At 43.7% G+C, this 15140-nt stretch overlaps 1 protein-coding gene across 3 annotated transcripts in view; it reads left to right on the forward strand.

Moving 5' to 3' along the window:
* Positions 1-15140, forward strand: part of TMCC3 (transmembrane and coiled-coil domain family 3) — a 326327-nt gene that overhangs the window by 132902 nt on the left and 178285 nt on the right. The gene's annotated exons all lie outside the window — the stretch shown is intronic.

The following is a 15140-nucleotide window of genomic DNA, read 5'->3' on the forward strand; positions in this document are numbered from 1 at the left end:
TGATTAAGAGGTGGTGGTGTTTTGGGAGCCAACCAGCACGTTGATATTCTGTAGTTATAAGTCATCTTCTAGCTCATGGGTCATAAGCTTCAGCAGGCAACATAGGGCTGCTCAGATTCTGAAATCCCATGGCTTCTGGAGAGCGGCCCTTAGTTGCGTCCAGCATGACCATTAAAAGCTGGTGCAATAGAGCATTAATACAGCTGGTGCACCAGGCTTTGGAATCATGAATCCTAAGTAACACATCCTCTGTAAATTGAAGCAACTTCCCTGACTTCTTAGAGCTATACCTCTCTCATTTGTGACATGAGAAGAATCATTAGTGCCCCCTCTGTGACAGTATTTGGGGATTAAATGGGATATTTAAAGCTCTTACTGTAGTGTCTAGTTCATATTATACTCTTGGTAAATGCTACAATTTTAGTTAACAAACTCATGTCCAAGAAGTAGTTTTGCTCTTTTTTGCTTGAAACTCTCCATTGCGCAGAATGCCATGTGTTTGGTACTGTGTCATGCTAACAAGCCCTATTAAGAGTCAAATGCAATTAATCCCTCTGAGTCTTCTCTATATATTACATTATTCCTATTTTTCTCAGCCCTATCTGCTCACTCTACTCTACCCTGTCTCCTAACCCCCCAATATTTTGTGGCTGTTTTTATCACATTTTATCTTGTGTAGTCTTACCCTAAGAACTGATCGAGGATGAACATGTTGCTGAGTTTAAAAAACATTTATATGAACCTACAGATTATAAAACCAGAATGGGTTATGAAGGTGCATTATGGGGAAATCACTAACATTTTGAAGTCATATATAGTTCATTCCTTCCACAAATATTACATTGCTACATGTGTCAGTCACTGTTCTAGGAGATAGTGTGAGCAAGACAGGCAAGGAATCTGGCCCTGGAGTTCACTTGTTGACCAGGAGAATGTAAGTCATCGAGATGATCTCGGATGGGGCTAAGTGAGGAGATGATAGTGGAGCTCTCAAGAATGGGGAAGAATGCCGCAGGTGGAGGTAGCATGAGGGTGAAGACTTGAGGGTGACTTGAAGACAAGAGGGTGAGGCGAGAGCAGGCATGGCGTTTGAAGGGACAGACTGAAGGTTAGTGTAGAAGGAGAATATAAGAGAGGAGAGAAGGCGGTAGGAGACAGGCGGGCTCCTGTAGGGCTGGTCAGCCCTGGTGAGGAGCTGTTCTTTGTGTTGTCTTCTGGTTTGGGTTTCGTGGTGGACTGACAAAAGACTCCCCCAAAATGGCTGTGTCCTATTTTTAGAATCTGTAAATATGTTACCTTACATAGTAAAAGGGACTTTGCAGATGTGATTGAGATCTTGAGGCGGGGCAATTATCCTGGATTGCCCAGTGGGTCCATTGTCATCACAAAGGTCCTCGTAAAAGGAAGGCAGGAGGGTCAGAGTCAGAGAAATGAGGAAGGGGCCACAAGCCAAGGAATGCAGGCAGCCCCTAGAAGCTAAAAAATGAAAGGAAAAAGGTTCTTCTCTGAAGCTTCCAGAAGGAGCACAGCCCTACTCACACCTTAATTTGAAGACTTCTGATGTCCAGAACACTAAGAGATTACGTTTGTCACAGCAGCGGTGGGAAACTAGTAGAGGCTTCTAATTCTGAAATGCATTGGGGAGCATTTTAAGTAGGGGAGGGATGGAATCATATTTAGTTTTGTTTGTTTTTGTTTTGTTTTAATTTTAATGTTTGTTTATTTTTGAGAGAGAGAGAGAGAGAGAGAGAGAGAGAGAGAGAGAGAGACCGAGTACGAGTGGGGGGTTGGGGCAGAGAGAAAGAGACACACAGAATCCGAAGCAGGCCCCAGGCTGTGAGCTGTCAGCACAGAGCCCGACATGGGGCTCTGACTCACGAGCTGCAAGATCATGACCTGAGCCAAAGTCAGCTGCTCAACCAACTGAGCCACCCAGGTGCCCCTTAGTTTTTTAAAGAATGGATTGTTGAGGGCACCTGGGTGGCTCAGTTGGTTAGGTGTCTGACTTCAGCTCAGGTCATGATCTCACTGTTGGTTAGTTCAAGGCCCTCATCAGCCTCTCTGCTGTCAGTGTAGAGCCTGCTTGGGATCCTCTGTCTCCCTTTTTCTCTGCCCCTCCCCCACTGGTTCTCTCTCTCAAAATAAATAAATTTAAAATAAAAAGAATGGGTTGTTGGGAGGCCCGAGGGACAGCAGGGAGCCCAGTTAGGAGGCAGAGGCAGAAATCTTAAGAGAGAGACACAACAGAGGGCCAGATTAAGGGGGTGCAATAGAGCAAGTGGGGTGAACAGATTTTGGTTACAGAGCCCATGGGAATTGCTGATGGCATGGTTGTGGGGAGATAGAAGAAAATCAAGGGTGATGCTGAATTTGGGCTTATACGGTTTGATGCCATTTATCGAAATGGGGGAAGATGGGACAAGAGCTTGGTTTAAGGGCAAGTTATATGTTCTGTTCTGGACATGTTAAGACTCGAGATGCCTGGTGGACATCCACGTCAGTGTGGAACAAGCAGATGAGCATATCAGCAGAAGTCTCAGAAGAGAGATGATCTGGGGGCGCCTGGGTGGCGCAGTCGGTTAAGCGTCCGACTTCAGCCAGGTCACGATCTCGCGGTCCGTGAGTTCGAGCCCCGCGTCAGGCTCTGGGCTGATGGCTCAGAGCCTGGAGCCTGTTTCCGATTCTGTGTCTCCCTCTCTCTCTGCTCCTCCCCCGTTCATGCTCTGTCTCTCTCTGTCCCCAAAATAAATAAACGTTGAAAAAAAAAAAGAAGAGAGATGATCTGCACGTGCCTTCAGCCCCGGACGGTGCTTGCCCTCTGAGAGTATCTCTAGTGCCGTGGTCACCCACAGACTACCTGGCTGGCTGAACTTGACCCCGTGTGGCATTTCATTCCACGTATTTCATCTTTTGTCCTGGACTCATTTTTTTATTGCTTACTCAGCGTAAGCTGAATGAACAATTAACAGAGGCTAAAATGAGGCCCAATATGTTTGATAGTTAAAGAGTAATGAAAAACAATCTAGATTAATCTGTGCCCCAAATGTGTACAGTTATTTAGTGCTTTTTCAGAGAGCTAAATGGATTTTGTGAATTTTAATTGATGTTTAACTTTTAATTGTGTTCATGTGGGGTGGCCGGTTGGAACTCTGCCTAATAAGACTGATGAGTCTATGCACATTTGCATACAACATACCTTTCAGGGCCAGGCGGGAAGAGGAAGGTGTAGAGTAAGGGGAGGAAAAGTACAGTGAGGAGATAGTCTTTGGAACATATTTATTTTCAGAAAAATGAAAACTTGTCAAATATTTTCTATTCATCTGTAATATAAGGTTTACTATTATTTCCTCTCATTGGTGTTTTTTTTTTTTTTAATAGAAAAATGAACTTGTATTCTAAGAGGAGCCAGGTTGTTATTTACAGTGGAAAGAATTCTGAGTTGCATGTGTATATGGTTCAGATTGTGAGCCAGCCCAACAAAGTGTTGTTTACTGGACGTGTTTTCTCTGGGAGGTACTTTGCTAAGCAGGAAAGGGGGCACAGTAATGAGGATGCTCTTTGGCCACTTCACTGGCTCAGGCAGTAAGGAAATGTGTTGTCTGACATAAGAAGTAGGGCAGCCTCCAAGCACACTATGTCCAGTGTCCGCTCTCCTTTGTGGGTCTCATGGCTCCACCCTCTTGGTTCCGATGGCTTCATCTTTTGTTCAGGAGCAAGATGGCTGCAGTGATTCACATCCAGATCTGATAATATCCAAAGGAAAAAGAAAGGTTGTCTCTTCCTTGTGTGTCTTTTTTTTTTTTTTTTTGAATGGTTTTATTTTTATTTTTGAGAGAGAGAGCGTGCAAGTAGGAGAGGGGCAGAGGGGGAGACAGAGGATCCGAAGCAGGCTGTTGCACAGAGCCCCAGTGCAGGGCTGGAACTCACAAACTATGAGATCATGACCTGAGCCAAAGTTGAAAACTTAACCAACTGTGAGCCACCCAGGGGCCTCCTCCATGTGTCTTAAATGTAAAATAATCTTTTCCTAGTAGCCCCTCAGCTGACTTTTCTATGTCCCATGCACTAGGATTGAGTCACAAGTCCATTTATAAACCAGTCACTTGCTGAGGAAAGGGAATTACCATGATTGGCTTAGACCAGGGGTTGGCAACTGCTGCTCAGTCACTGGCTTTTATAGTCCTACTGGCACAAGCCACGCCCCTCCATTTACATATTGCGCGCTGTGGCAGAGTTGAGGGGTCAGTCGCGAGGAAGGTAGTCTTGACCATAGAGCCTGAAATATTTACTCTCTGCTACTATGTAGAAAAAGGGCCGGTCCTTGGTTTAGACAAAGCATCTGGGAAGCATGGGTGATGGGAGAGTGAGGTACAGCAGTCACTCTAAATATAAGAGAGGTATAGGATGTGATTCTGTTTCTTAAAAAGATTACTAGGGGACATTTCAAAGCATTAACATAGCTAAAAATGCTGGTGACAGTTTAATACTCAAATGAAAGCTGTCCTGTAGATACTTAAAATTAGAAAGTATCATTCCTGTCACTACGAAGTTGGGAAAAAAGAGAAACAGCTTCATCGTAGTTCATATGGAAAAAAAAAAATCAGAGGGATTTAATTGATGCTGTAATAGGCCAGTCCTTGCCACATTAGCATGTGTGCAACTGTGGGTAAACCAGGACTGACCATGGGCGGAGGCTGGGAGAAAATGATAGATTGGATTGGAGGTAGGGGCAGGAGGTCAGTGGCCAGAGGAAGTTGTACACAAGGGAGTGACCTATGGCTAGATGCTGAGGTATCCAAGCTGTAAGGTCCACCGCTCCTTTGGTGCCTGGGTGTCTCAGTCAGTTAAGTGTCTGACTCTTGGTTTCAGCTCAAGTCACGATCTCACGGTTTCGTAGGTTCGAGCCCTGCATCGGGCTCCGCACTGGGAGCGTGGAACCTGCTTGGCTCTGTCTCTGTCTCTCTCAAAATAAATAAATAAACTTAAAAACAACAAAAAAAAGAAGGGTCCACTACTCCTTCAAGGTGAAGAAAATTGGTATCAGAAGCAAGAAGGGCTGGTAGGAAGTAGGTAGAGGTTTAAGATCAGACTCCAGTCCCCTCCAAGAATTGAGGGGAGCCAGCTCTGGGAGGAAGTGCTAAGCGCTTCAACAAGGCCAAGGAATGGTGCTCCATTGAAGAAAGTGTACCAGGGTTAGGGATGCTGCCTTTGGATTCCGCCAAAATATTCTCTGTCCATCTCTTTTTTCCTGTGTGTGCCTGGAACAGGTTACTTGACATTTCTGAGGCTTGTTTTTCGGGATCTGTTCGGTGGGGATAGTTATAATATCTGCTTCCCACAATTGCTGGGAGAATTAAATGTGGTTTGTGAAGTCTTAGTGCAGTTCCTGAATTGTGTGGTAGAAGTTCTGTCAGGCATCATGGGCTCTATTTCCACACGGGGAGCTGTTAGGGATGTCCTGTGGTGACTCAGAATTCTGTCTGTACATCATGATTACTTCAGGGGCTTTTTAAAACAACAATAACAACAACAACACTGATTTTTAAATGGATACCCAGATCAATTGAATCAGAATCTTGGGAGTTAGAACAAGGCATTGATAGTTCTTAAAGGTCTCCTGGTGATTCTAATGTGCAGCCAGCTCTGAGAGCCTTTGTCTTACTATGTTATCAATCTTGGTTGTCACTGGCTCAGGGCCTCACTAAATCTGCAGGTGGCCAGCCCACTGGAGACAGCTGGGTGGGGCCATGCCTAGTGGAGACTGACAGTCTCTGACTGACTTTGAGCTTCAGATGAGCCAACGGAGAAAGGAAGCTGCTGAAAAACCACAAGCACATTCACTAATACCACCCGTCTGCTTAAAAAGAAGCACTGCATTGAAGAACAGGCCCCCTGAACTCTGAGCTGATCAAGGCACATCTGAAGTTGCATTGCTCCTCAGGAGATACGCAGATGAGAGCAGACACAGTCCCTTACAGGCCTTTGGACGGAGTTGGGAAGAGTGGCAGTGTCAGCCCAGGCATCACTGTCTGCTGGAGCAGATCAGACACAAGATGTTTGTCATGAATTCATCTGTGGAGAACACAGTGTGGAGGGGAGAAGATACTTCAAGTTCAGGAGGTGGAGCATGGGATCAGGAGCTGAGTTTCCATGAGCACTCTCCATGCTGCTGAGACACAAACACTGAAAGATACTAACAGAGTTGAATGACAGAGGTCGCACATGCATGTGTTGTTAGAAAACAGTTGAGAAATAAATTCCACAGACATTGAGCAATCGGTACACTTCCCTGGGTCAAGGGCATATTCTTAAAGCCTCAACAGAAGGCCCAGTGGAAGGTGAGCAGGATGATAAAAGGAACGGAGCTCACAACCAGCAAGCAGCAATGGAGGAACTGAGAACATTGCCCTAGAGAAGGCTGGACAGCTGAGCGGGATGGGAACCCTCATTGGACAGTTGAAATATGAGCTCGTAGAAGGGTGTTTGGGACCCCTGACTAGACTTTACAGGGAATCACACTTTTGTTCAATAGTGAGAAATTGTTTTAGCATCAGGAATTGAAATTAGAGTAAGACTCTGTCTTGTGAGACGGTAAAGTCCCTGTCGCTAGACATACTCCCCTGACATTAAGAAAGAGATACTAGTCTAAAGTGGAAGTAGAGCAGGATCCATTCTTACTTCAGGCCCAACCAAACTTGTATTTAAAGTGTTGGAGTACAGGGGCGCCTGGGTGGCTCAGTTGGTTAAATGTCCGACTTCCACTCAGGTCATGCTCTTGAGGTTCGTGGGTTCGAGCCCACTGTCAGCTCTGTGCTGACAGCTTGGAGCCTGAGCCTACTTCTGATTCTGTGTCTCCCTTTCTGTCCCTCCCTGTTTATGCTCTGTCTCTCACTCTCTCTAAAATAAACATTAAAAAAAATAATAATTAAAAAAAAAGTGTTAGAGTACATTTTTATCTCCCCACCACCACCAAAGTATAAGAAACTTGGATTGTTATGATTCTTCGATTTCTACTATAAGGAAAGAAACCATGACAAATATTTGAATAACTGAGTACTACTTGTTTGCATAACCAACCAAGAAATTCAAACATTTGTGTAAATAAGGACTATGCATTTTAACACAGGTGGAGTGACAGAGATAGTCTGTAAGTTTATTTCTCTTGGTCTTGAACTTTGGGAAGCATCTTTGGGCATTCTGCCTTTAAACCTTTTATGCTAGTTTATATTCAACTCATCATATCTTTGGTACCTACCAAATGTGAGGCATCATCTTGTACTTTGTTGAACATCTCTTCTCCCCAGACTTCTCCGTATCAGAAATTAATCTCAGCATTGGCAGCATCTTCCGCGTTGCAAAACGGAGTCACAGCACAACAAATACAGTGATGGCTCTGGACACCTATTGCTTGCTTCCCCAACATGATTTCTCCATTCTGCATTCCTAATAGCCCCCGTTTCTGTATTATAGGGATCTATGTGTTCCTGGGGAACCTGACTATACCTTGATCAGGAAGTGGAGCATGTGCGTTAGGCTAAGGTGATTCATACACTGTATTCTTCTTGCTACTGTGAGGTTAAAGGCAGTCACATGATCCAACCTGGACCAATCAGAGTATATTTCAGGATTCTCCCTGAGAAGGCTGGGATGAAGACATACTCTTTTCCTTGCTTGACTTGAGCAAGAAATTTGTGGTCCAGGAGCTGTAGGTAGTAGCTATCATGCAACTGTGTTAAGGCTAGTTTCAGAATGAGCTGATGCTAAGAAAAACAGGTTAACAAATAGAGAAAATCAAAATCAGGTTCTGGTGATATCACCTGGCTGCTGGATTAAACTTTGCCTAGGGTCAAAACTACTCCTGGACTTTTCAAATATATAAGTTCACTTTATATTTAAATCAGTTTCACTTACATCTTCTTTGACTTGGAACCAAAAGATGCCTTAGTGATCAGTATGGTGGTTATTTTGAGGTAGTGGGAGTTACAGGCTTCATTTTATCTGTTATTTAGCTGTATTTGCCAGATTGTCTGTAGTTAGCATGGATTACTTCCGTAATGAAAAATAACAACAAAAAGTCTCATAACATGTGATAATAGCATCTACGTTGGCTGGAGGTTATGTGTCTAGGAAAGTAGACATTCTTACCAGGGCTAAACCAAGATGCACTTGTGTGAACTAAGCGAATCTGCCTATTGCTTTGGATGGATCTCCGGTGATATTGCTGATGACTTCTTGCACCACCACCTATGTTATTGTACTATTGGTAATCCACTGATTTTGTCCATTTGCTTTTTAAACAAGTTTTATATATTGGTGTACTCCTATCTAATTGCATCTTGGAGGACAGAGAAGGACCCATCTAGTGAAACTGCACCTTTTACCGCTGCTTACCTTCCTGTGTTTGGGGCAGCGAAGGAACTCAGTGCTGTGCTGTCAGCCATTTTGTCCCCTCCTCTTGACTTACTAAAAAATTACATACTTGAGGGGCGCCTGGGTGGTTCAGTTGGTTAAGCGTCCAACTTCAACTCAGGTCATGATTTCATGGCTCGTGAGTTCAAGCCTGTCATCGGGCTCTCTACTGTTAGCACAGGGCTTGCTTCATAACCTGCCTCCTTCTCTCTCTGCCCCTCCCCCACTCTCTCTCCAAAAAAAAAAAAAAAAAAAAAAAACACACTAAAAAATACATACTTATGGTCATTTTTCAAATCAATAGATATGTAAAACAAAATGTAACAAATTGCTAGGAAAAATAAGATGGAAAGAGACTGATAGACTGAGATACTTAAAAACATTCATTCACTATATGTGGACCTTATATGAAGATTGATTCAAACAAATTAATTAGTTTATTTATTTATTTTTGAGAGAGAAAGAGTAGGGGAGGGACAGAGAGAGGGAAGAGAAAAGATCCCAAGCAGGCTCTGCGCTGTCAGCACAGAGCCCGACGCAGGGCTCAATCTCCTGAACCACGAGATCATGACCTGAGCCTAAATTAAGAGTTGGATGCTAACTGACTGAGCCACCCAGGCGCCCCTCAAACAAGATTCATATGAAATGTAAGCACTGGATATTTGAAGCATTAAGGTGTTGATCTTTTAGATATAATAATGGTATTGCTTATATGGTTTTTTTTTTAATTATTTTTTTAATTTTTATTATTTATTTCTGAGAGAGAGGGAGAGACCGAGCACAAGTGGGGGAGGGGCAGACAGAGAGGGAGACACAGAATCCGAAGCAGGCTCCAGGCTCTGAGCTGTCAGCACAGAGCTGGCACAGGGCTCGAACCCACAAACCGTGAGATCCTGACCTGAGTGGAAGTCGGACGCTTAACTGACTATGCCACCCAAGTGCCCCTATTTTTATGTTTTTAAAGAAGGGTCTTTGTCTATTAGCAATACATATTGAAATATGAAATAATATGATATCTGGGATTTGCTCCAAAATAATACAGAAGAGAGGAAGTGAACTGGTCAGGAGTTGATTGCTGAAGCTGAGTAATAATGGGCACATAGGAGTTCATTAATCTGCTTTTTTTTCTTTGATAAAAGGTTAAATAATAGTAAAAATCTCTACTTACTTTCCAGTAGTAAGCAGTATTAACAATTTGACATATATTTTTCTAGAAATTTTTAATATGTAAATTACGGAGACAATGAAGGGTAATGGAGGTTTGGTTTTGGTTTTATTTAATTAAATGGATTCATTACTTCTGTTGGTCTACAACTTTCTCTTTTTGGGCGGGGAGCACAGTATATCAAGGAGAATTGATGTTTTTTTTCCCCCTAAAGAGAACAAAATCCTTTGCTTCTGTAGCATTGTAGTCTCTGCACCCTGGGGGATAATTTCAGCGTTTTGTGGGGGAATACCTGCGTTTGAAGCCGGGAGTTCCTCTGCGCTTCCACCAGAGCTTTAAGCGTGACTCTTGGGCAGTTCTCACTTATCTGGTTATGAATCTTTCCTGGCACACTCTCCCCATGGGAAGCATCCGCAGGATTTTGCTGTCGGCAATTGTAAAATCCATTGGAAATTCAGTGCTCTCTGTTGCCTGCTGGTTGGGAAGCCAAACATTTGTGAAATCTGGAAAAGCATTGTTATTCCTGTTGCTTTTCTGTGGTTTTATAGAATGTGAATTCTTAGTAGTTCATGCACGTTGGTGAGACAGAGGATTTGTGTGAGAGAGAGGTTTGTTTTTTAAAAGAATACAGTAGATGAATAGTTGACCAGCCTTGGCTCTGTGGTGGAGCTTTCCATTATTATCCTGCTGGGAAATTGACACAATTTAATTCTAGTGCACCTTCCAGTATCTGCTATTGTTCATTTCCTTTTTGTCCCATGGGAGAGAGACGATCTAAGCTTAGAATACCTCCTCTTTCTCCCTTACCCCTAAGGAGCACTGTGAATATCATGCTTTTCATAACATATTTTCAAAATGCTTTAAAATACTAACATCATTTCATTCTCTTATCACATATTTTCAGACTCACTACTCTGTGCCTGTCACATTACCAGGCCCGCGGGAGCAGGGAAGGCAAGATAAATTAGTTTCCGCATAATTGTTGTCTGGGTGGAAATACCAGGGTTGGGCATTGAGGAGGGATAGATCTAGGGTTAGAGCAGGGAGTGTTTGTTAAATGGCTATGTTTTGGGTATATGCACAATTATCATAGGTACATGATATATTACCATGTGTTAAATGCCTTTCTAAAAGTTTCATGTCAGCTACCATATTTCATACAGCAAACCGTAAGAAGTATGTACTCTTGTACCCCTTTTATAGGTAGGAAACCGAAGCACAGAGACATTAAATAATTTGCTAGAAGTCACACAGTAAAAAGTGGAACAATCTCCATTTAAACTCAGGCAGTCCAACTCCAGAATCTGTGCTCATTATGGAAATATTACTGAGGAATCAGTTGGCTCATTGATACATTCTGTTGGTGGCTTCCGGTTTTTAAAAAGGAAAAGGAGGGGCGCCTGGGTGGCGCAGTCGGTTAAGCGTCCGACTTCAACCAGGTCACGATCTCACGGTCCGTGAGTTCGAGCCCCGCGTCGGGCTCTGGGCTGATGGCTCAGAGCCTGGAGCCTGTTTCCGATTCTGTGTCTCCCTCTCTCTCTGCCCCTCGCCCGTTGATGCTCTGTCTCTCTCTGTCCCAAAAATAAATAAACGTTGAAAAAAAAAATAAAAAAATAAAATAAAATAAAAAGGAAAAGGATGGTTAATGATCGTTAGCCATCGATAGGAGTATCCCTAGAGACTACTGAATTTTCAAGCTGTGAAATGCATTGAAGAGCTTTCAACAGTAATATATCATATTGCAATTGGGGGTCGGAACTAACTTGTAGACTTAAAGAAAATTGTTCAGACTTTTTTTTACTGTGTGTTGGTACTTTCAGGGGATGAAAATTTACCTGTAGTAAGTCTACGGTCCTATCCGAATGAGTTTACTCCAGGTGTGCCTAGGTGGCTCAGGTGGTTAAGCTTCCGACTTCGGCTCAGGAAGATGATCTGACGGTTTGTGGGTTCAAGTCCCGTGTCGCTCTCTGTGCTGAGTGCTCAGAGCCCGAAGCCTGCTTCAGATTCTGTGTCTCTCTCTCTCTCTGCCCTTCCCCATTCATGTGCTCTCTCTCTCTCTCTCTCTCTCCCTCTCAAAAATAAATAAACATTAAAAAAATTAAAAATAAAAAGAATGAATCTTCCTCTGTTACTTTCAGTATTGCTTGTGGTGAAAAAGAAATCCATTGATTTTGTGACTTTTAGTTATGTATCTTGGAGTTTGCTTTTAATGTGTGAAAGGGTATATTTCTCCATTGTGCCTAAGTGTGTACACATGCATGAATAGACCTGCATGTGTTACTACGAGCTGGGCTGTGTAATTATTCATTCCAACTCAGAGCCCCCAATGACTTCTCTTCCCCTTCATCTCGTTCTAATTGTGATGACAGCTGTCACTCGATGGATGTTGGCTTTGTGGCCAACTTCATATGGAAGCACTTTACCTGTATTATCTCTTTTCATACAGAATAACCCTTGGCCATAAGTATTGCTATTCCCGTTTTATAGATGAAGAAGCCAAGGCTTAGCAGGGTTAAAGTTACTTGTCCAAAGTCACATAGACATAAGTGGGGACATAATCCCAGGTTTGCCTGCCTCCGGGGTTAGTGGATTTCCTGTGGAAACACTGAGGCAGCCACTGATGAAAGAAGGAAGGTGTTCAGAGCAGCATACACATGTCTGAGAGTACGTTTGTATGTAGTTTAGTGTGAAAAGGTAAACAACAGTAACTATAGCTTCCTCTGCAGCTGGTGAAGTAGAATCTCTCTAAGACCTTAGAGCTTATGTCCTGGCTCTGTTTGATGTAAAGACAGTAAACAAATCACGGTTTGTTTGAGGCTTAGTTTGCTCATCTGTAGAATGAACGTAACCTACGTTGTCAGGTTGTTGTGGGTGTTAGATGAGATGATGGAAGTGGAAAGACCAAGTTAGTACTGCACACATGTGAGGAATTATTAGCCGGTAGTCTCATCGCCCCCCACATCTCCCATCCACAGTGAACTTTTCTAAGTCATTCCTTGAGATGAAAACTAGATGTTGCTATGAGTCTGGTTTAATGGATGCTTTAAAAAGGGTTTGGTACCAGGGGCAGCTGGCTGGTTCAGTCAGTAGATCAGGTGACTGTTGATCTCAGGGTCATGAGTTCAAGCCCCATGTTGGGTGTGGAATCTACTTTAAAAAAAAAAAAGAATTTAGTTCTGGTTTTTACTTCATTCACTCACTCAGCTAACTTTTATTGAGTACCTACTCTATCCCCAGCATTGGCATTGTTGCCAGAGGTGTTACCATGACTCAGACTTGCTCACAGGCTGTTCAAGACATTTTTTTGGTTAGGATTGTTGTCCGTAATCCAGTCTAACCCAACTACATGCTGGCTGACCACATGTAAAGTGAACAGGGTCACATTCTGTCTGGGGCTGCCCAGACTGACGTGCATAAAGAAATCTCTGGGCAGATGGGACATCCAGCACCTGTTGTGACTTTGCATTTTGTCCTGTGCAGTGAATGAGGGATGGGGTAGGCTTAGACTGAAGCCAGGGTGAAGCCATTTCTCCAGAAACCCAGGGCACGACGTGTGGCTCTCTTTGGGCTTCGTCATAGTCTGCCCAAACTTAAGAGGCCCCTCGCCAGACGCCCCGTTGGCCAGTTTGTTTAAATTGGAACTGCCCGTGTAGGTTTTTAAACTCCCCAAAGTGAAAAGGACAGCATTTTCCTCTGCACTCACCAACAAATAATAATGAATAGTGAACTATAGTCCATTTTTAATACATTTAAATTGTGTGTTCTGCAAAATTTCACAATTGCACTTTTTTTTTTAATGTTTAAGCTGAATACACAGACAATCCTATAGATAGCTGGAATGGAGTCAAAGGTTACTCAGTTCAGCGAGTGTTTACTAAGCGTTTCCTAGGAGAGGCATTGTGAAAGGTCAGAACACACACACTCAGGTCCAACAGTGATAATCAAAACAGGGATGCTACCCCTCCTCTCTGGGTACATCGTGCAGTGCAGGAAACTCTTACCACCTATCGAATGCCCCAGGGTGGGCAGATGAGAAGTCTGAGGCCGTGGAAAGGTATAACATGCCACGTTTGAGCGTTCATTAGAGAGAGAATTAGGATGCCTTCTGTGTTCTCTGATGGCAAACGTGCCACCTTCCCCACTCACCCCCTACCGCCCCATATGTATACACGAATTAACCCACATCAGTTTTGGAAAGCTACCAGCAATTATTCTCGTAAGCAGCAGAATATGTAATTTGGGGTAGTGATGGGGACAGACTTAGCTGGGGAAAAGGAGGAGAAGGATGAGTGTCTCTTTCCCAAAGCTGGGATCGGAACTGTTTTCTAAAACATGGTTTAGGGGCACCTGGGGGGCTCAGTCAGTTAAAGCGTCTGATTTCGGGTCAGGTCATGATCTCATGGTTTGTGAGTTCGAGCCCCATGTCAGGCTCTGTGCTGACAGCTCAGAGCCTGGAGCCTGCTTCGGATTCTGTGTCTCCCTCTCACTTTGCCTCTCCCCCGCTCACTCTGTCTGTCTCTCCCTCTCTCTCTCTCAAAAACAAATATTAAAAAAACCGTGGCTTAACAGAATCAGTGCAGCAGAGATTAATTTGTAGGTGATTTATAGTTCAGTGGAAACAACACCATCATCGTGCTTGGGTTGCACATTTTAAAGCAGTAAAATGACAGTGAACTCAAATACCAGTCCCCGAGCTTCCCCCAACAGCAGCTGTCACTGTGTGGGCAGACTTGGCTACTTGTCTCCGGTCACCCTGATGTGTTCTTGCACTTGTGTTTCACTGTCAATTAGCACACAGTGGTGGCTGCTGGGAGTCCCAGACTCCCAGCAGAGGCCACTGGACCCTCAAGGTAAGCAGGAGAGTTAGAGCTTCAACACACAGACTTGCTTACACTTGTCATTTGCACTGTGCTTGAAGCTTTAAATGTTTCCATCTACACACATATTAGAAGGGAAGGTCTTCAGAAACTAATGCAATGTTCTGAAGGAGGGCTTTGAGGTTTCTCCCGCCATTCAGAAGGTTTCCTGTTAAACCTTTCATAAGCTAAAATGATGTAAAGTGAAGAAGCAATTGCCATTAATTTATATGGAAAACACTTTTTAGCATTCCCAGACTCAAAAAATAACCTCTCTAAGGCTTTTCCTATACCTGAGGACACATCTTGTTAGCGGCTACACAAAATAAATCCACATAAAGCACAGGTGCTCACAGAGTTCAAGGCTGTGGTGCTGAGATGCTGAGGGAGTCCCCGGGGAAGGAGCTGGGGGCGGGGGGGGGGGGGGGGGCGCGTTCTCCTGCCTCGCTAACAGCTTGCTGCAAAACAAATGCTGAACACTACTGTTTTCACTGCACTGTTCGCCTTTTTTCTTAAAAGCGAAAAAAATCCTCGTCAGATTTCTTTGGGTTATTGAAAACAGGTACTGACGTAGGTCTTTTGTAAAAGCAAGGTGGCATGATGTGAACTTTCGATAAGCAGGGACACCTGTAATTCTAAGTGGCCAGTAGGACAGGCCAGCGTCCAGAGGGAACTCAGGCCACGTGAGAGAAAGAAATCACTGGTAGGAC

This window comes from Puma concolor, chromosome B4 (assembly GCF_028749965.1).
Source record: "Puma concolor isolate L17-30 chromosome B4, mPumCon1.1.hap2, whole genome shotgun sequence".
NCBI lineage: Eukaryota > Metazoa > Chordata > Mammalia > Carnivora > Felidae > Puma > Puma concolor.